Source organism: Lissotriton vulgaris, chromosome 2_2, assembly GCF_964263255.1.
Source record: "Lissotriton vulgaris chromosome 2_2, aLisVul1.2, whole genome shotgun sequence".
In the NCBI taxonomy this organism is placed as follows: domain Eukaryota; kingdom Metazoa; phylum Chordata; class Amphibia; order Caudata; family Salamandridae; genus Lissotriton; species Lissotriton vulgaris.
The window spans coordinates 93315357-93338609 of record NC_141688.1 but is presented as its reverse complement, the minus strand read 5'-3'; the positions used below and the strand labels follow the sequence as shown (position 1 = coordinate 93338609).

Below are 23253 nucleotides of genomic sequence, written 5' to 3'. Positions count from 1 at the left end.
ACTATGCATCATCAAAAACATTTTCCATGTTGTGAAAAACGCTACTATAGTTCCTACTCAGATTAATTTAATAATTACTAACAACACATTAATAACTTTATTAGTCTTTGAAGTCTTCAGCTTTTTATTCTCCGAACACTCTCTCCATCTGGTGGAACACTCGATCCCAATATAATCCTCCAATCTCCTTCTTTTCCAGGAATTGGTATCACTTTGTTTCTATCCTTTTTTATCATCATATCATTTAATTTTTCGTGGTCTTGATTTTAATAACATTAAAATTGCACAAATCAACATTATTATCGGTGTTAGAACAGCCTGTACAACTCCATCAACTACACTATTTAACCACTCACCTACTTTTCCAAAACCACTCCCCATTTTCTTTAGCTAGGCTCTTACAGTTTTCCAAACACCTAGCTCCCCTAATGACCTACTTTTGTGTGTCAGATTAGTTATGTTAGTAATGTATGAGTTAATCACTCCACTATAATCAAGTACAGCACTTATTTTCCCCAATTACTACACACACACTGCCCTCTTTGGCCAAAATAATGTCTACGGCGAGACATTTCTGCATTACCATTGCTCTAATTGTCAAAATCTCAACCTACACCAGCTTATGAGAGACTTCCCTGTATCCATGGGAAGTCTATCCACAACTCTAGACAAATGTCTAATCTTTAGACCATTCATGGCTATTTCAATGGGAGGGATAACAGCCCTTAATATATCCAGAACCACTTGCCCACACCTTCTCTTTATTCTACTTGAATCGTGTTCCTCCTGCAATTCCTCCACATGAGAGTCCAGGTAAAACTGAAGCCACATAACACAAACACACATTTTTTGGCAGATTAAAATAAGAAGTCTTCACACATAAATAATAGATTCCTTAAGGATAGGTTCCCTTCAGGTTAGAAAATCTCCACTAACCTCATAGGTTTTGTCACATATGCTTTCACCAATAAATTCTGCCGTACCTCTTACCATGAAAGTATGCCTTACCATACACATTTCACCTTCTCTTTCACGTTCCATCCTCAATCTTGGATGTGTACCCGAAAATCTGAATTCTTCTTTTCTCCGATTTCCCCCAAAGCACTCTCACACCCTTCTAAGGTTCTTACAACTTTTATACAGCTCTCCCATTCCATAATAAAATCACGCTCTTCATTTAACATGAATAAACAGAATTTATGTTAGTTCATATTTGAATTGTATAATCTCCCTCAAATATTTACCATATTTAATCTCCTCATCATTTCCACTAATGAATAGATTCTCTAACTTGACATTAAATTCATTCAAGTATGGAGAATGATACTCCGCATAATTAAAAATAGCAACAAATACACTGTAGGTTAATGAACATGAAAGCTCCAGTTGCTCGTACGTTGCACTTTTGCAGCCGATTTAGAGAGAAACGTACAAATGAAACACATACTAACCTTCAGAATTTCAACATACTCTGATCATTCTTGTGTACACATTATCTCTAAAACCACTAACTAAATACTTTTCATGTACTGGTATTTCTTGTCCTAAATTATTAATTCTAATTGCAACATCATTTATATATTTTGATACATTTCCCACCGGAGCAGAAAACATCAGGCCAAATAATGTTGCTAATATTAATATGTTAATAATGTCATACCTAACATTTTACAGCAATTGCTGTATCCCATTTTCATGTTAGAGGCCAAATAAAACAAAAAGGATAAAACAAAACTAAAATTCTTCTAGCAAAAATCAAGTCTTTCTTTATCTTAATACAGCACAAGGGAAAAAAACTAAAAGCAAAGCCATCAAGTTCAGTTCTAAATTTTCTTCAGCTTCAAATATCAGCTCCAAAGTCTGCTAATAAAATGGTCCCTGCATGAAATCTCTTTCCAACTGTTTCAGATTTAAACAACATTACCCTGCCTTAATAATGGTTTCATCAAAAAGCAATATTCTAAAGTCTCCATTTTACTTTCAGGGTAGTTTCCTATCTGTATCAGACTTTAAATCGGAGTCATTCCCATAGCAGTCAAGGCACTTGTTCTGTGGGAAATAATCATCTTCATGTTACCTTCTGATATTGTAGCAAAATGTACTCACTCTGGTGATGCAAAATTTTCGAGTTGGAATGCTCCTTCTGGCTGATCTTTTACCACTTGATATTTCGCTTTCATCAGTATCCCAGACGGACTGTTTTATTTTCTCTGGCTCACAGTGTTTCTACTTAAAAGTTCTCTTTCTGGGAATCTCTTCACCCCTTTACATCTTCAGTGAAAGTGTTTAATCCTCGATTTCTCTCAAAATGTTGGCTTTCACTTTACCTCGTTTTTGTTTAGGTTCTCTTTTGTCTGCTCTTCTTATAACAAGTTTTTTCACAGGGGAAACCCAATAAACCCTTGTAGGCTTGGGCAGTTTATGGTTCAAAGCATAAGGTGCTACAAGGGACTTATTTCAAACACGTTGACTATTGATCGGCGAGTGGTATCTCTATTTCACACTCTTAAGTATCCACAGGATATCTAATTTCTTTCAAACACAGCATAAATGCATGGAAGGTACAGATAAAAATAGAGCTAGAGAAGGAAGGTTCGTTCTGAAATAAATCTTTACTTAATAAAAATGACAAGGGATGTAAGCATAAATCAATTCAAGCAAAAAGGTAATGAACAAAGAAAGATAAAGAATTTTTTCTATGGTTCATAACCAAAAATATCAACTCCAAATAGTTCAAACAGACAACCCAAATTAAACAATAAAACGTGGTTGTAAGTTGGCGTCTAATGACAGCGATGAAGGAGATGATAGCAAGATGTCGACGTTTCGGTCTTTACAACTATTTGGAGTTGATATTTTTGGTTATGAACCATAGAAAAATTCTTTATCTTTCTTTGTTCATTACCTTTTTGCTTGAATTGATTTATGCTTACATCCCTTGTCATTTTTATTAAGTAAAGATTTATTTCAGAACGAACCTTCCTTCTTCTTATAACAAATCATCTTCTTCCAAAGGATGGGTTCTTCCAACTCCCATGTTTTACTCCTTTGCCACCCATGCTTTACTCTTTTGCATGGCAACAAGCCCATTATTATGATTACTTCATAACTCGGCTTCTGGAGTTTCAAGCTCTTCATCTGTATTTTCACTCACCTGAAACTGATACTTTCAATTTTCAACTTGATCTTCACCAGTTTGAAGATATCAAAATGTCTTCCCTGCCCCCAACCTTGGTTTAGACTGCCACCTGAATTGTCACTTTGTTCTGCGGTCTGTGCACCTTGATCATCATCTTCTGCCTCTCCCACCCTTTCAACTGCTCTCCTTTGTTTTGTGTGAGCAGCTTGGATCCATTGAGGCACTCCGGCATAATTGACTGCACTATTTGTGGTCATGATAACTTAGTAAGGGCCACTCAGACAGGTACCATCAACAAATAATGTCAAATCAGAGTCCTCTAATGGGGCTCCCTTAATAAGTGGTGTTGGCTTTTGTACAAAACTCAGTCATTTCAATAAAGTCATGTTCCAGCTCATCATCAACAATATTTTCCCTGCCTGTCAGAAATCGGAAGCAGTGTTGCTGGGTTCAGAACATTACACCTTCAAACTGAAATGTTCTCTGTTCCAAGTATTACCTGTTGTAACGTGTCAACTTGCTGTTTGCAACGTGCTGTGTTTTAGTTCTACTCAGGATTTCAACAGAGTGTGGAACATAAATAATTAAAGTATGTCCTATCACAATTCCTTCACTTTGCTCTATTGTCAGGCAAACTACTGCAACTGAGTTTAGACATCCTAAAAGGCTTACAGCAATTGAACCTAGCACTCCTGAAAGACAAGCTGTTGGTCTCGCAGGCCATCCGTATTTATGTGCAAGTCCTGAAAGTGCACATTCATCCTTTTCATGGGAAAATAAATTAGAAATGACATTGTAGTCGGACATCCAGAGTGTCGGTGCAATACACAAACTCTCTTTCAGTTTCTTTAATGATTCAAAGCACTTGTCATCAAAGGGTACCTAATCTTGAACATCATTAAATGTCAGCCTTACTAAAGGCTTCGTAATCAGGGACAACATTTTGAATCCACTGGTGTCAGTAACCAACAACTTCCAGAAATATCCGAACCTCCACCTGGGTGGTCAGGGGACTCAGTTTCAGAATTGCAGAAATGCGTTCTTTTGAGACTTTTTGTAAACCTTTTTCAAAATGATGTCCAAGATAGATAACTTCCTTCTCAAAATACTACATTTTTGTTGGGGAGAATTTAAGCCCATTTTCTGCCAAATGATTAAAAAATGCAATGGTATCAAGTTTACAATCCTCTTTTGTTTTGGCAGCTACCAAAATATCATCTTTGTACTGGATTAGGACTGAAATGCATGGCAATTTGAAACGTTCTAAATGCTTTTTAAGAATATGGGAGAAAATGATAGGGCTCTCTGTATACCTTTGTTGAATTCTGCACCACACAGGAACTTTATTCAACATGCATTTGCAATGTAATAGGTCTCGCATTAAACATACAACATAAATCTTGCACCAGAATAAAAACTGTCAGGGCACTCCTTGTCAATAATTATATTACTATGGGCCATACAGAAAAAGACTTTCAATGGACAGTACTCCGTGTGATGGTACCAAATCAAAGAGGTGGAGATTCAGAAGCAAGCCTCATGATAAGAAGCATATCAAACTTTGAGATTCCATACAGTGACCAATGGCTCTAAAGAAATCTAAGAACTACATTAACAGGAAATGGATCAGGACATGTGGCTGCATGCAGTCAAAAATCGGTGAATCAAAAGGTCACACAAAAGAAGACAAAACAAAATAGGACTCTCACAATCTAAGAATCAGAACAACACACCAACACGATAAAGGAACATTTTCAAAAGTAAAACCATATACAGACAACAACAGAGGGATCCAGAAAATCAATAAAGACGACTTACCAATTAAAAAAGATTAGTGCTAACAATAAAATACACACAACATCCAGCATGCAAAGTATTATCCAAATGGGCGCTCGACTACTAAGGTCGGTACACCAACATCACTGTCGGTATTCAGACACAAGTGGGGAGCTGAGAAAGCAGTTACTGGAGATACGCAAGCCCCGATTAAGGAGTAACTTTGAAAAGATGTGAACCATAAAACTGTTGCAGTGAAATTCAGGGGTAGTGTGGGCCCAAAAACAAGCAAATAAACCCTGGCCCCTGCATTTGAACCAAGCATTTACAATGCAATGGGTTTGCCTTTGTTAAAGTTAGAGCTATTGGCATTGCTCTCGACATTATATTTATTTATGTTTTTTTAACATAAATAAATGGCATTGCCATTTACAATGCCACTAGCTTTATCTCTCGCAAATGACACACACAAACACACACAGAGCCCCCCCACACACACACCCATACAGAGCCCCCCCACACACACCCACACAGCCCCCCACACACACAGCCACACAAAGCTTCCCACACACACAGCTACACAGAGCCCTCCACACACACCCACACAGCACAAGCAGGCAACAGGGGCACACGGAGGCACAAGCAGTGGGTGCATCGGTGGAGCTGAGTGGTGGGTGCATCGGTGGAGCTGTGTCAGCTGAGTTGTTACCGAATTGTGATGGGGCTGTAATACCATTTACTGTGTAATATGGTGGAATATGGACGGAAATGGGAAAGTCACAGATGTGACTGTAAATTTTCCTGAATGTCACATGGCATATTCCTAACTCCCAAGATGCCCCTGAATCATGTCAGACAGCTATATCCCAATCCTCGTTTTTAAGCAACACTGCTTTGCCTTCTAGGCGTGTATGTAGTCTATCTTCATTAAAAGCATGGGCTTGGAACTTTCAGCAGGGGGAGGGGAGTCTACGGGGAGCGGGCCTGGCTACAATGCAATGGTTTCGCCTTTGGAAAAGTTAGAGCTATTGGCATTGTAAGTGACAAAATTTGTATTATGTGTTGGTTTTGAAAACAGATAAATAAATGGCATTGTCATTTACATAGCCATTAGCTTAATCTCTCGCAAATGTGAGACCTATTGTACCCTACGGACTAGCTCAGCAGACAGCAATTACTACCACACACACACCCAGAGCCACACACACACACCCAGAGACACACACACACACACACCCAGAGCCACACACACACACCCAGAGCCACACACACACACACACACCCAGAGCCACACACACACACACCCAGAGCCACACACCCAGAGCCACACACACACCCAGAGCCACACACACACACACACACACACCCAGAGCCACACACACACCCCCAGAGCCACACACACACCCCCAGAGCCACACACACACCCAGAGCCACACACACACACACACACCCAGAGCCGCACACACACCCAGAGCCACACACACACCCAGAGCCACACACACACCCAGAGCCACACACACACCCAGAGCCACACACACACCCAGAGCCACACACACACCCAGAGCCACACACACACACACACACACCCAGAGCCACACACACACCCAGAGCCACACACACCCAGAGCCACACACACCCACCCAGAGCCACACACACACACCCAGAGCCACACACACCCACCCAGAGCCACACACACACACACCCAGAGCCACACACACACACCCAGAGCCACACACACACACCCAGAGCCACACACATCTGTTGCCTTCAAAATGTTTATCAATAGAAACGGTATTACACATAAAACCACATCTGTATACTACCCAGCAGGTAATGGAGCGGTGGAAAGGTTCAACAGCAGACAGCAATTACTACCACACACACACCCAGAGACACACACACACACCCAGAGACACACACACACACCCAGAGACACACACACACACACCCAGAGCCACACACACACACACACACCCAGAGCCACACACACACACACACACCCAGAGCCACACACACACACCCAGAGCCACACACACACACACCCAGAGCCACACACCCAGAGCCACACACACACCCAGAGCCACACACACCCAGAGCCACACACACACACACACACACACACACCCCCCCAGAGCCACACACACACCCAGAGCCACACACACACACACACACCCAGAGCCACACACACACACACACCCAGAGCCACACACACACACACACCCAGAGCCACACACACACCCAGAGCCACACACACACCCAGAGCCACACACACACCCAGAGCCACACACACACACCCAGAGCCACACACACACACCCAGAGCCACACACACACACCCAGAGCCACACACACACACCCAGAGCCACACACACACACCCAGAGCCACACACACACACCCAGAGCCACACACACACACCCAGAGCCACACACACCCACCCAGAGCCACACACACCCACCCAGAGCCACACACACCCACCCAGAGCCACACACACCCACCCAGAGCCACACACACCCACCCAGAGCCACACACACACACCCAGAGCCACACACACACACCCAGAGCCACACACACACCCAGAGCCACACACATCTGTTGCCTTCAAAATGTTTATCAATAGAAACGGTATTACACATAAAACCACATCTGTATACTACCCAGCAGGTAATGGAGCGGTGGAAAGGTTCAACAGAGTGTTGAAAGGAACCATACAACTAGCAAACAACAACGAGTTATGTTGAAAAATGGAGGTAAAGAAAACGATTTGGGCATTCAGAATAACAACTAGGGAGAGCACAGGAATCAGCCCATTTGAAATGATGAGAGGAAGAACAGCACTGTCCAAGGATAATGTAGGGTGGCTTAAGACAAGAAGGAAGGCTAATTGGTCTGCAGAGGAAGTCAGGAAGAACGTACTAAAAGCACAGAGGGCATACAAAAAACACTTTGATACAAAACACAAATGCAAACCCCTAACTATCCAGGTAGGAGATTTGGTGAGAGTAAAAAGAAGTGGGTACATTGAGAAAGGACAGAACAGGTTCACCAAACCATTTGTTGTGGAAAAATTATTTTGCAATTTAGCCCTCCTCAGCGATGGGAAAGTGTGGCATACATCTGCACTATCTAAATGCGAGAAGAAGAACAGTATAGAAAACGGAAAAGAAGAGGCGTTGGATACGAACAAACCAGTGGAAGAGGGAGATCGTAGGGACTTTGACAGACAAATGAACTTTGATTGGCTGTATAAAGATGTGTTGGAAGAAGAGAGGGCAGAGAGGAAGGAACAGGAAGACAGGGCCCCTCCAAATCAGGAGCAAATAGAGTACATTGAGGAAAACTGATCTCAGCAGCAGCGAAACTACGGACGCATCCGGGGCAGAAAGTAAAGCATTTTCTGAAGAAGAACTGGAGTCTGGAAGCGGTACCACCACTGCCAAAACCACCACCAGTAGATGCGGACGTACTGTAGCTATGCCAAGCAAGTTCAAAGACTTTGCGTGCGACTAACTATGGAGGGGTGTTACCTCCCACCACTATTCTATTGTTAACTTCCTTTGGGAAGGAGATGTGTTGAGCTATGTATAACCTATTTCCTATACTGTGTCCCTTGTAGGCTTCCGTTGTCCACCGCGCGTCCCCTGGCACGTGCTCACCCTGTGACATCAGCTGGAGTTCTAGAATGCCAGCTGATAACCAGTTTGCCAGTTGACTACCTTGAAACCTGACCGGAAGCTGTGACTTTCGCTCCTGTTGGTGTGTTGTACCTGATGACTTAAATAAAATGAAGTTGTAAACCTACCTGTGTCCGGTCATCTTAAAGGCAATAACCTTGTTAGCTGTAAAAAAAAAATATAGGAATAGTTTGGATAGATTTAAAATACATTTGAAGCGATTTCCTAATTAAGTTATTTCAAATTAGGTTTCAAATGACAAAATACCGACTTTTGATGGATTTCCACAATATCTGTTACTTATCTAGGCTTGAAAAATACTGTTCATGCGGGTAAGATACGGATAGGTGCCACTCAGTTTTGGAGAATGCCGACAAATATCACCTAACTATACGACAAACTGGAAGATTTGCAGGAGTAAAAAACTTACTGCGCATAATGAGCACAATAGAGGTCCGAATGTTCGCTCTTTGTTAGTGAGCTTCTTAAAACAACACTTTAATACCTGTTTCCATAGAGAGAACAGGTTAACAACACCGTTACAGGTGTCTCTTTAGAGCCGTCTCCAACTAGCACTAAATTAATATGTAATCCCCAACACCTGCTGTTCAGTGGTCTTTGCTAAACCACGGCAAGTATGCGGCCTTCCAGGGCCCCATCGGGTCACGTGCACAGGGAGGGCTTTCACGTTGCTTCTGTTCATGTAAAGCGCTGTGATACCTCCCGGTCTAGCCAGCGCTATGTAAAACATTTCAAATAAATATCTAAGCCTGCAGAGTTACACGCAGGCTCTCGAGAAAACGTGAAGGAGTTCCGAGCGGAGGCAGCAGTCAAACGAACACTGCACCCACGCCTCTGGCACTGTGCACAATACGCCATGATGGGTTCTGGGAAAGTATATGTGAGGAAACCCAAAGCTGTCGAAACTGGTGAACGTTAGCTTACTCTGGAGCAATATCACTTAACCTGCCATTTCAGTGTAGAAACACCGGATATTACGTTCTGGACCCCGAAATTCTTCACTGCTCCTCACTGCAGAACAAAGGACGTACGGTGGTTGGATAGCGCGGTAGCACACCCCCAGTATTATTACCCCTATCAGGACATGAGACCAATTAAATTCCTAAATTTGCTAAGCTGTGAACACCTGACAACAAACAACGCTCTGAGCAGGGGTGGGATCCCAAAACTTCATGAACAATGTTTTCTCTCAAAATAATGTACAACATGCACTGTGAGAAAAGTCATCGACTCTGGGCACAGCAGTCAACAAATTAATAAATATCGCTCTTTTCCACAAACAAAGTAAAGATGTGCCGCCCAAAGTCAACCAAATGGGCTTTCACGTTGCTTCTGTTCATGTAAAGCGCTGTGATACCTCCCGGTCTAGCCAGCGCTATGTAAAACATTTCAAATAAATATCTAACCCTGCAGAGTTACACGCAGGCTCTCGAGAAAACGTGAAGGAGTTCCGAGCGGAGGCAGCAGTCAAACGAACACTGCACCCACGCCTCTGGCACTGTGCACAATACGCCATGATGGGTTCTGGGAAAGTATATGTGAGGAAACCCAAAGCTGTCGAAACTGGTGAACGTTAGCTTACTCTGGAGCAATATCACTTAACCTGCCATTTCAGTGTAGAAACACCGGATATTACGTTCTGGACCCCGAAATTCTTCACTGCTCCTCACTGCAGAACAAAGGACGTACGGTGGTTGGATAGCGCGGTAGCACACCCCCAGTATTATTACCCCTATCAGGACATGAGACCAATTAAATTCCTAAATTTGCTAAGCTGTGAACACCTGACAAACAACGCTCTGAGCAGGGGTGGGATCCCAAAACTTCATGAACAATGTTTTCTCTCAAAATAATGTACAACATGCACTGTGAGAAAAGTCATCGACTCTGGGCACAGCAGTCAACAAATTAATAAATATCGCTCTTTTCCACAAACAAAGTAAAGATGTGCCGCCCAAAGTCAACCAAATGGGCTTTCACGTTGCTTCTGTTCATGTAAAGCGCTGTGATACCTCCCGGTCTAGCCAGCGCTATGTAAAACATTTCAAATAAATATCTAACCCTGCAGAGTTACACGCAGGCTCTCGAGAAAACGTGAAGGAGTTCCGAGCGGAGGCAGCAGTCAAACGAACACTGCACCCACGCCTCTGGCACTGTGCACAATACGCCATGATGGGTTCTGGGAAAGTATATGTGAGGAAACCCAAAGCTGTCGAAACTGGTGAACGTTAGCTTACTCTGGAGCAATATCACTTAACCTGCCATTTCAGTGTAGAAACACCGGATATTACGTTCTGGACCCCGAAATTCTTCACTGCTCCTCACTGCAGAACAAAGGACGTACGGTGGTTGGATAGCGCGGTAGCACACCCCCAGTATTATTACCCCTATCAGGACATGAGACCAATTAAATTCCTAAATTTGCTAAGCTGTGAACACCTGACAACAAACAACGCTCTGAGCAGGGGTGGGATCCCAAAACTTCATGAACAATGTTTTCTCTCAAAATAATGTACAACATGCACTGTGAGAAAAGTCATCGACTCTGGGCACAGCAGTCAACAAATTAATAAATATCGCTCTTTTCCACAAACAAAGTAAAGATGTGCCGCCCAAAGTCAACCAAATCTTCGCAATGCTGAAATAAAGGATAAAAACGAGAGGAAGGAAGAAACTGACCAACCAAACTTTGTAGTGTAGAACAGAAAGACTGGAACGGCACATCAGAGGGATCTGAGGCAACGTCCTCCCCATCTCCCGGGGTTCCCTCCAGGCCACGGGAGCCCCGCGGGCGCCGCCATACTGTTTGCCGTCTTCCTTCTTCCCCCGGGCTGCCGGGGGCGGGCACTTCCGGCCGGCCGCGCTAGGATTGGCCGGCCGGCCAGTCACGGGGCGGGAAACGGGGGAGAAGAGACGCAGAAGTGCCGGCAATGCCGGACCAGACTCGGGGGCGTTCCCGGCGTCGCGTGACGTCGGCAAAAGCCAAAGAATGTCGGGAACGCCCCCGTGTCTGGTCCGGCATTGACGGACAGGCCCCTCGTCCAATGGCAAGGCTCCATTTACGGAGCCAGCCAATGAATGAGGAGGGCCGACCCAAAGCACACTACAATTCTCATCAGGTTTTCGCCTGCGCGAAAAAGCTGCGCAGAAAGCGCAGCTTTCGCCAGGCAAAACCTAAAAAAACGTTGCCGTTCCAAACAGCGCATAGCTTGGACTTAGCAAGCAGTCAGATACAATGTGACGTAAATTGCATCCAATGTTGTTAAAGCCGGTTTAACCAGCACAAGCGAGGCGTTCCAGTTATAGAAAATGCAAAACTATGACCCGACAGTCTGGCAAGTTTAAGAATAGATACTGCACATGAAAACTGACAAACCCACAAGACAAGTTAAGATTAAACGGAAACAAGGCAAATTTACGTATTTATTACAAGTAGAAAGAGTGCACATTTCACTCTTAGGCAAATAGAGAGATAGAATGTTGCAGCACTTTAAGACAAGAGTCGTTTGAAGCTTTAAAAGTGGAGGTACCTGAACACCATCAACGTGCGATAATGTGTTGCTTCCTCCCCCGACCCGCCTCACCAATTTGAACAAGCGGTAGGGTCTGCTCCACAAAGCAGGTCTTAATGTAAAGTAAGCGCGCTTCTTCGCACAGTGTGCAACGGGAACAGCGAGTGCACCTCCGGCCAGCTTCCGTGTTTGGACACCACAGCGGGTGCACCTCCGGCCAGCGTGCGTGTGTGGACAACATGCGGGAAGCAGCGCCGTAAACCATGCGTGTACACATTTCCTGTCCCGGCTTGTGCATCTCCGGCCAGCATGCGTGTGTGGACACCTTTGTGGGAAGCAGCACCGACCACCATACACGTACAAATTTTCTGTCCTGGCGCGTGCACATGTCCTGTCTGGGCCGGCACACCAAACAGGAGACAGGGAGGGAACAAAACATGCTTCCCTCGCAATAAAAAGCACGCATTTGGGAGCCGCGCCAGTATTTCACAATTCCCATTCATACAATTTGCCTTGCCTCCATGCACCATTTCTTTCTTTCTTTTCATACAATTTCTCACAAAATTCGTATTAGAACCCATCCGACTCCTTCCAAATTGCTTTGCTGCACAACCCCTTCCAAATTGCTTTGTTATCAGCAATCAGCAATTTCTCCTTCACCATTTTCCGTTTCTTTTCAAGATAATGACTCTTGTTTTTAGCCAATTTCAAAATCTTATCAATACCCCTTAATAATCAACTCAATTCACTTAGCTGAATGTGATTGCTAATTTCTGATCTCAGCTGATTCACAAAAGCAGAAGCGAAACCTCCAACAACATCATTCTCTGGATTTTCGACTCCGCTATGCTTTTTGAATCTTTGCATTAACCTCTCATAATAGGAATGTAGTGACTCCTAAGACACCTGTGTTGTCTTCTTCATAATCAATTCCCAATGTATACCTCTTTCTGGAATTCGTTTCTTTAAATGCTCAATTATTGCCTTGTACTTTTCAGCCACATCTGCTGCTGGTGCAATGTTAGGATGCTATATAGGTGGTTCCGGCAATAGCCAACCAACATCCACTTTATACTCCAACCACAAATCTTCGGGAACAACAATGACAAACAACAGATTTAAATCTGTGCACAGCACTGGAGAAAGATGTGCCAATTTATGTACCTCATCATACCATTTTGTCGGGTCTTCTCTCAACTTTGGAAAATTATGAGTAAAAACAAACAAATCTACCCTTGTTCATGGGACATGCACCAAATTCCCTCTGTGCACTTTTCTAAGAGGTAACTTAGCCACTGTACTTATTCCTTCTTCTTAATTACTGATATTTTCCCTGACCTCTGCTAATCATACTTCATCTTTCTCGTATTTATCATAACTTATTTCCACTTTTCTAAATATTCCTTAAAATCACTCCAATCTCGTGTTTTCTCAATCAAATCTTGAATATGTGCACTTAATGCAATAAGACCCATCTGCCTAATTTCATCATGCATTATATCCATTATGCAATTTCGCTTGACATACTTCATTACGTACATCAACATCCAATTCATGAGATACTTATTCTAATTTATCAAGCACTTCATTGGTGTACCTAGCCACTTCTTTGATCAAGTATCTCATCAGCATTATATGTCGGTAGTCTGTTCAAATCCACATGACCCCGTAGCATCCCTCCAAATTCTATCTTAACGATCCAAATGAAGACCTCCCTAGGAGGTGGCTCTAACACCCCCATCTCTGTGGTGTGCTCTGTCCTACTTGTACAAGGTATTTCAATTGTAAGTGGAACTTCTGACGCCACACTCTGTACATATCCAGTAAAAGTGCGAACCGCTGCCATATCCCTCCTCCACCAACTCGAACAATAGTTTGAGTTGGTTCTGTCTATCTGTATATGGAGGAGGTCTTGAAATCAGTAACCGATTAAAGAAGTTATCATCATTGATTCATCCTTCTCCTCCAATCCTTTGACTATAGCAGTAAATGCTTTAACATTTCTAATCATGCCTGATCACGAGGACTTCTCTTCATGGTCTAGTCCGGCTTCTAACCAGTCTATAAAGGACTTCTTGATCTATCTTTCTTCTCTCTCTCTCCTTCTCTGTTGCTATGTGATGATCCCATTTATTGAGGGCTTCAAACTATGTAATTCTAGGCATTGGACTCATATTGTACATAGTCTGTCTCAAAAAGTCTAATTTCTCAAAGCTAAATGTGCCCTTCATTGGAAATTGTAATTTCTCATCACTGTGCTGTGTATTGTTTAATTTGGGAATCCAAACACACAAATAATACCCAACTTCTTACATAATTTCAAATACTGGCACACCTTCCTTAGGCATCTTCGAACCCTCTCTAGGCTAATCCTATCTTTTAGGTTTAAGTTTTCTAAATCCTTCAGTCATGACTTGCACTTACTCAAGGCCAAAACAGACTTAAAATACAAAACAACTCTGAAAAAGAACAACAGCCAATAACAGAGCAGTCTGTCAAAAGTCAACCTTTCACAGAACGGTTTGTCTGTGAACAGGGAAAGAACTACATAACCACAATAAATCTTTTGAAATAAATAAACCCCTTGTCTGTATAACATAGAAAGGAAACATAAAGGAGTATTTCACCAGTCAGAACACGCACAACAGTAGATACTCAATGTCGAGCAAACTAAGAAAGCAGTACCAAAAAACGAGATTGAATCACAAACAGCCTACAAAGTACTCGCTAGGCACTCCTCGATCCAGCAGAATTCTACCCACGAGTTAATGTACTTACCCAAATTCTCTCAAACCTGAAAAAGTAAAAACCTGTTAATATAGGTCCCTACAGGTGTGTAAGCAACACCTTGGTCTACACACCACAATAAAAACAAGGTAATATTATCTTGCGATCTTCAAAGAAATCTGATAAAAAACTAAATTCTCTCTTATTGACAAATCAAAATCAAATGAGTTTATAGATACAAAACCAAAATAGTGATCAGTCCATCAATTGAAGCTATAATTATTATCACATAACCAATTAGCTCACCACAAAACAGAAATCTTTCATTACAAAACAGACAAACTCATGCACTCAAGTTCTCCATATTTAAACTTGCACTCCAATTTCAGCAGTGCTCAGCAATACAGTTTGTTACCCTGCAGGAGGATCCAGTACCAGAAAGTTGGCAAAACTCATTTCTCCGAATCTCTTTTGGGGAACATTTAAAAAGGAGGGTCTCTAATGCTTACCATCCTCTACTACCAAAACTTTGTGGGAGTCGAACCCCAATAAGCACCTACAGGCCTCGAGAAATCTACTTACCCATTTGCTATGGAGTCCGATTTTATCAAAGTGTGTTATTTGTAAAGCCTATTGGTCCATTCTAGTGAGCTGATAAAGAATAGGTATTCTGTTCTTTCAGAAAACGATGAGCAATGAAGAAGCCTTTAAATCTTGTTTTGTCATGTCACATTTGCTCTGCGATTAGACGTAGGACAAATCTCAGCTATGTACTACAATTTGCAGTCAGAGAAAGATAAATAAATGCAACCTCCAAGATAAAATAAGCAGCAAAGTTAAAGAATTTTTTTATGTGAACTGTCTGACAATCATGTTACACAAAGTGTGAAATTAAAGATTTTTTTCTAACAAAAAATATTTAAATAGCTTGTAAATTAACTGTTCAAACACTTCAAAATATATTTTAGTAGTTATGAAAGCCCTTTTTTGTAATTCTGTGTGATGAAAAAAATCTTTTAATAGGATGAAAACATTAAAACACTTTACTTGGCGACGTGTACATGATAAATATTTTTGGCTGAAACCCAGTTTCCACAATTTGCTTTACAAGTTATTTAGTTTTATCAGTAAAACTGCATATTAGTGGGAACATTTGTAGCTTTTTCAATGGAAAATATGCAGTTTTTAAATGATAGTGCACTACCAAATCATGCTTTACTGAAGTATTTATTATAAGTGAGTGTTTAAACATGAACTGAGAAAAAATTCCAACCACATGGCCTGAAGAAAATGCTATTAGTGAACTTAGTGGCATGTAAGGGGTTATGTGCACCCTATTGCGGGCAAAATCCTTTTTATACATAAGGCAAACGTTTAGCCTACAAAATCAAACAAAATAGTTTTTTGTACAGCAGAAATGCTGAACTTACATATCTGAAGGTGCATTAATATGTGATAATGAAGGAAAAGCGGAACAGTAAAATAAAATATTTGCTAGGATCACACAATTTGAGACCAGATTACCGGTCATGTACATTACAGTTAGGTTGAGTAGATTATTCATGTCTCTAAACCTGCTGATCTCGTAACACTTATGATTTTGAGGCATGACGTGAACCTCAATAATTGATCACCCAGATTTTTACCAAAACGGTTTGGCTCCAGTGTCTCTGGCTGATCTAGCCATTAGAGACAACACTCCTCATGGAGGGAAGAAAGTGGAGAAGTGTGGCTCAGGGGTTAGAGGCGGCAGACCTGGAGCGTGAGTTCGGCCCGGGACCAGGGTTCAATTCCCCGCCTCGGCGGGTCTTGGGCTCAAAAATTCCACGGACTCGTTAATTCTCGCTCCGGTGCCTCCTCGACTCACGGGTTCACACTCTGCGACTCTGGGCAATAGCTTGCTTAATCTCCACAACGGCCCCTCGCGGTGGGATGCCTGGCTTTCACCTTGTGGATACCCTGCCAGGGTTATCTCACAGGGGAATACCAGGACGGGTTCCCTAAGCAAGCGCTGAGATGCCCCAGGGTAAGTCGTGCGCTATATAAGTTTCATTCATTCAAAGTTGAGCAGAGTTAAACAAAAGTAAAATATTGGAAGCATAAAGGATTGAGTTCGAGATCAAAAATAAGGCAAACATTTATTACAGATTAAGAGTGCGGTACAGACATAAATGCATGCAATACCATGCTCAATACGGAAGCACAGAAAATGTAAATTCATAAACGTAATAATCCCCAATTAGGCAAAATCTAAACGATAAATGTAAGTGCTAAACTCAAAAAGTTCTAACAGCATCCCATTGGCAGGTCTAAAGGCAAAAGAGGAGCATAGCAAGTTATCCACGAGGAAAACAGTAAAGGAATGCTACAAAAGGCAGAAGCTCAAATGTTTTATAGATAAAAATCACACAAGCTATTAACAGATACTGCAAACTCAGTATGGTATGAACATAATTAGGGTTGCATTGGCAAATCACAACAACGTCAATTTCTATACCTTTAGCACTAACCCATTTCTTAAGGTAAGAGAAATCATCAATCAGCTTCCTCAGCAACTGCACGCCAGAGATGTACAATACAAATGAAACATTTCTTAAACAATGGCTCATAGAATTAAGATGTTTACTCCATTACGTCCAGCTGAAGACCTTGAAAATGATACTTTCAATAAACGATGGAAGCTTCATTCTCAATACACATTTTCTTACAATGTTGTTCAATGCTAATACTTCGACATCATTCACTTGATGCACCACGGAAAAAAGGGGAGAAATGGTTTTGCAGTAGGACAGTGATTGAGGGGGGGTGATCAAGAGTGTGTTGAGTGGGGGTGCGGTGGGGCGTAGCCAGCAACGAGGAAATGGTCGCACACTAGCAGAGCTCTGGGGGACAGGGCCCTCCCACTCCCTAATTTCCATCTCTAACATCCGCTAAATAAGATATGCCCCATCGCCCCTGATGCCAACAGCTAACGTACCTACTGGGAGACTCCGAGCTGAAGATTCATACCGCTCGGGGACAGCCGGCGGCTGCGGCCTACCATCGTCGGAGCCGGGACCCACAGTGAGGCGTCTACCCGGATGCACCCTAGAAGTGGGCGGAGTCAGCCACGGACGTGAGACCAGCCCTGACGACCTTGACCAAAAGCGAACACACCTGCGCGGCAACTCTGATTAACAGCTCATGAGCATAGAGTATTTCCCCCTGTAAAAGGCGTGGGGGCTGTGGAAAATCAGCCGAGGTGGACTGGGCACCAAATAACATTATTGGCTGTGCAAGCCTCCTAGTACATAGGAATATATGGAAGAGCTGTACAAATACGAGTTAAGACGCTGAAGACATACGGTTACCCTCAGGCATTGCAAGACCCCAAAACAGAGACACCATAACCTCACCCGGTGGAAAGAGACATGCAGAGAGGAATTCCCTCAAACAGGCGGCAGTGAGTACCCGGGTGATTAACTTCACGCCAGACGCTTCACGGCAAGTCGCACCAGCAAGTATAACATGTCGGGCAATAAAGGTGTAAAAGGAACACATCAGACCAAACTGGATAAATACACCTAACAAAACATTCACACAGATTAACGTCAACCAGCCGAGCTGACACCAAGAAAAACTGATCTAACGCTGAACGACATCATGTCCGCCATAAATACAGTACACAAATCCCTGGAGGCTCGCAAACACTAAGTCTTTACTGAAGTTTCCCTCATACGAGCGGATCTTCGCAAGCTGGGAGACAATGTTCAAGAGGTCGAAGACAACTAAAAATCTTCCATTTTCGAGATTGAGATGTCATACTACATACAGCGTGCACCGCCCCAACAGTGCAATATGAGAACAGGAAACTCACATTCTTTACTGACTTCACAATAAATGTACAGAAACAACACATTTTTCTTGAATTAAAAAAAAATCACTCACAGACAAAGGACTCAAATATGCAATGCTGTTCCCTGCTAAGTTGAGAGTGGAGGCGGACTGGAAAACTTGGTTCTTCTCCAACCCTGTAGAGGCCTGTGAATGGCTGGACAGTTGGCACATGGCGAAGCACACCAGCTCCTCACCCAGATAGACTGAAAAGTCCTCAATATACCTTAAATTCGACCTCTCTGCTCGAGACTGTTACCGATGGGGGGAGAAATCCTCAATCATGAACTAGAATAGATTCTCTAACTACGGACTCTGAAGCCCTAAGAGATGGAACGCAGACCAGACTAATGTGGTAATATTACATTTAAGAAGGAGAAGGGAATGGAAGGGGCGTGGAGGGCCCGGCTGGAGACCTAGTCACCCTCTGTTTTATTGTTGGGGAGATGACAGGCACTCTGCAAGTTTGGGAGGTGGGTAGTTCGAAACCATCATGCAGGGAGTGGATAGGAGGGTAATCAGGTACACTGGTTAATGTTAGCAACTTCACACAGTACAGCTGACATAGGACAGAAATCACTTGGCACTCTTTATCCCAACATAATGACCTATCAGAATTATACAATGCCCCACAACCCGCAGGTACTTTGATACGCTGTATGGTTGGCACACCCAATTGAATGGACATGGCTTCACCGGTTATACAAACTCCACGGGTAGCTGAGGCCTCACTTCCATCACTCTGGCTTCTCTCCTGGAATGTCAACGGCCCCGGACACAAGCTAAACAGGGGAATTGTCCTCCAATTTATCAAAATACAGGAGCCAGACACAGTTTTACTGCAAGAGACCCACCTCATAGGCGACAAATGCAAAGCACTTAGTGGATGGGGACATACACTTGCAACACATGCAGGTTTCACAACCGGGTCCAGAGGGACAGGAATACTTATATGTAATAACTTTCCCTTCATAATAGGACACACATATTCAGATCCTCAAGGTAGAATCACAGCCATTTCTGGTACATGGGACAGTAAGCCACTCAACGTTCTCTCGGTCTACATCCCACCAGGCCTACGGAAGTCTACCCTACCGGTACTAAGTAAATCCATCCTAGACCTCCCAGATGGAGCTTGATACCAGGTGTCGATCTAAATCTAATCTTCGCATTCGTATTGGAGTCACTGGCTACCTGGATAAGAGGGGACACCCTGATCTGAGGACTGCGTTAGAAATGGAGTGGGAGGACAGAATCTCACTATACGCAGACGACCTACTACTCTATATTGCATCACCAACCACATCCCTCAATAGAATTATGCAGATATTCACTAACTTCAGGAAATACACAGGTTACACTATCAACTAGACTAAATCCGTCTTGTTTACATTGCAAGGACGGACACCCAAACTACCACCTGGATGTACACTAGAGACAACTTCAGAGGGCTTTCACTACCTGGGTATTTATGTTACATGTGACCCTGCCCTTTTCCACACCCACAATTTACTTGGTCCACTAGTAAGGCTACGGAAAGACACTCAACACTGGTAGAACCTGCCGTTAACTCTACTGGGGAGGGCCGCTATCTTTAAAATGATGGTGATCCAAAGGTTTTTACACATCATGCAAAACCCTATAACTACCACATATTTTACAGATGTCAATAATAAAATACGACTACTACTTGGAGGGGGGGACCACCACTAATACCCACGCACAAACTTGAAAAGGGATTGTACGAATGGGAGGGATGGTCTTTCCCAATATCAAAATATACCACATGGCCGGCCAGTTGGCAGTCATTAATCAATGGCTCTATGGTTCACAGATTGATCCGGTCATTCAGATAGACAAGATACTCATGGGTTCGAGAGGTTATAAGCATGCATTGTACACAAATTCGACAAAACAGCTTTTACCTGGCCCAACACAGCAGACAGTTAAACTATGGCATACAGTAACAAAAAAGCTAGGATTGCGAAATAAGGAGACCCAAACCACACCATTATGGGACGCTGAGCAGCTCGGCAACCTGATTAAATGCCCAGAATTTGACAAATGGGACATGATCTGCATTTCCAGAGCTGGAGACCTTTGGTCAAAGGGCACTGTGCTTCCATTTACCGAGCTACAAAAAGAACCCGAGATGACAGACCAAGAAAAATATAGATTCTTACAAATTAGGCATGCCTGGAGAGAGGCCTTTCCCCAGGGAATACACACCTCCCAGTCTCGATGCCCCTGGAGGACAGGCTATTAAGTGAACGCATAGACAAGTAAGGTGATTTCTCTGACTTACAGGAAGCTAATTAATAACATGCCAGACCCCTTACAGAAACTTCGCCAGAAATGGCAGAATAATATAGAAGACTGGAAAGAAGCATTAGCTTCCCCCAGAGAGGTAGCTATCTCTACTAAGCTATGATTGACTCAACTCAATTCTCCACAGAGCATACCTCTCCTGCACCACATTTGAAAAAATCAAAAGGAAGGAAGAGTCCAGGTGTCATAGACACTGTAAACAGCAGGGCAACTTCTTCCATATAGTATGGGAATGCCAATCCATCCAGAATTATAGTGGGGAGGCAACAACACAGATACAGTCACGGGAAAAAAAACTTCAGCACACACCCCAACTATGTCTCCTAAACATATGGGGGCAAACAGACCTATCCAGGAAAGAACAAATATGGGGCAACACTAGGTTACACTATAGCTGAACTAAATATAGCCGGGAAATGGGGCGCAGAATATCCTCCAACAGTGGTGGAATGGGACAAAGGTTTAGATTGGTCGATGCCAGCAGAAAAAACTATGAGAACAGATGCTGCCCTCAAAAATGGGAACAAAATCTGGAATGTTTAGAATACACATTGGGGACTAATATGCACCCCGACAACACAGGTCCTTTCCGTGGGAGGCGGGTCGGATGGGGAGAGGAGGTGGAATAAATTGAATGGGCACATGGCAACTATATGTAATGCATCGAAACCGAAGATATATTGTAAATCGACTGCCAAGATGTGGGATCTTGACTATGTGAAGCGATTTTGTATTGATGTAACTAATGAAAAGAGGTTTTTTTTTGTTTTTTTTTAAAGGGAGTGTGTTGAGTAGAACACCAGAAACTACATCCAATAAAAATAAAAATAAAAATAAAGGCATATTACACCAAAATGTGACATAACCATTCATAACATTTTACACACTTCCAAGTGACTTAGAAAACTCATTACAGGTGCAACATCAAAAGCACTTTGGTCACAATTCTATGCATCAAAGAGACTATTTATGAAAAATAATTTTCACACAACATTTACACTCTATTTTTTTTTTAACTGCAACAGGTATCATGCAGATGTAATGAGGGATCTGGTGAGTAATGAGCACTTTATTAGGCACACACACAGTCCATTATTAGAGTCATAAAAGCCAGGATACTAGAAGTGACTACATAGGGCAAGGTGGTAGGTTTCCTCAGCTCTAAGAAATTGAATTTTGTACAAAAAGTGCTCTAGAAAACCTGTTCTCTATACACAACCCAAAGTGCAGAAGAGAGTGGATCGTCCACATGGAAGACCTATTCTATCAAGAGGTGGCACCATTCTGGAACATTTGGGAAAATATGTTACTTTCTTTAACAAAGATGTTTTTCAAAAACTACAAACTTATGTCCGCAACAGCACATACACAATTAATCTGGTAAGATACTAGTCACTCTGAACACTGTCTCACTGAACACTATTATACCTCAGAATTACAGTAACAGAACAAGTACTCAATACCCACCCTAAACAGGTACAGGTACCAACTGAATTCATCACTGACCTGCTGACCATTGCACTGACTATCAACTATTTTAAAGACAGCAATCATTACTATCAACAATGCAGTGGGACATCGATGGGAGCTGTTTTTGCCTTGAAAGTTGCAAATATACATGTTGATTCCTTTGAACAGCAATATACACTGAAAGACAATAACCCATACAAATCCTCTATCAAATGTTGGAAACGTTACATAGTTTACATTTTTGTTATCTGGGGTGACTCGAGATCCAGACTCACTGAGTTTGTGAACTATCTAAATCTCTCCCACACCACACACACACAATATAACTTAAAATTCAAAATCACGCGCTCTGAAATACTAACTGCCATGTGGTCAGTTCTTCAGACTGCAACGGACTTGCACATACAACATTTAGCATTTTAAGGAAGGACGTCTGCTGCAAAGCAAATTACCAGACAGAAGCCACCGATGCAAAATAGTTAAAACCGCCCTAAAAAGAGCTTGGTACAAACCAATGGAAGAACTCTTACAAACTAAGACTAAAGAATCAAGTTACAAACTGGTCTGGATAACCACCTTTTGTCTTCATACTAATAGGATTACTACCTCTTTAAAAAGACACTGGCACATTTTGCAAAATACTACTGCTTTTTTCAAGACACCACGATTTGCCTTTGAATGGGGCAAAATCATTAAGGACTAAGCAAAAAATAAAATTCCTACTATTAAGTAACATG

At 42.5% G+C, this 23253-nt stretch overlaps 1 protein-coding gene across 1 annotated transcript in view; it reads right to left on the bottom strand.

Annotated features, from left to right (window-relative positions):
• FBXO22 (F-box protein 22) overlaps positions 1 to 23253 on the bottom strand; it is a 143490-nt gene that overhangs the window by 119183 nt on the left and 1054 nt on the right. The gene's annotated exons all lie outside the window — the stretch shown is intronic.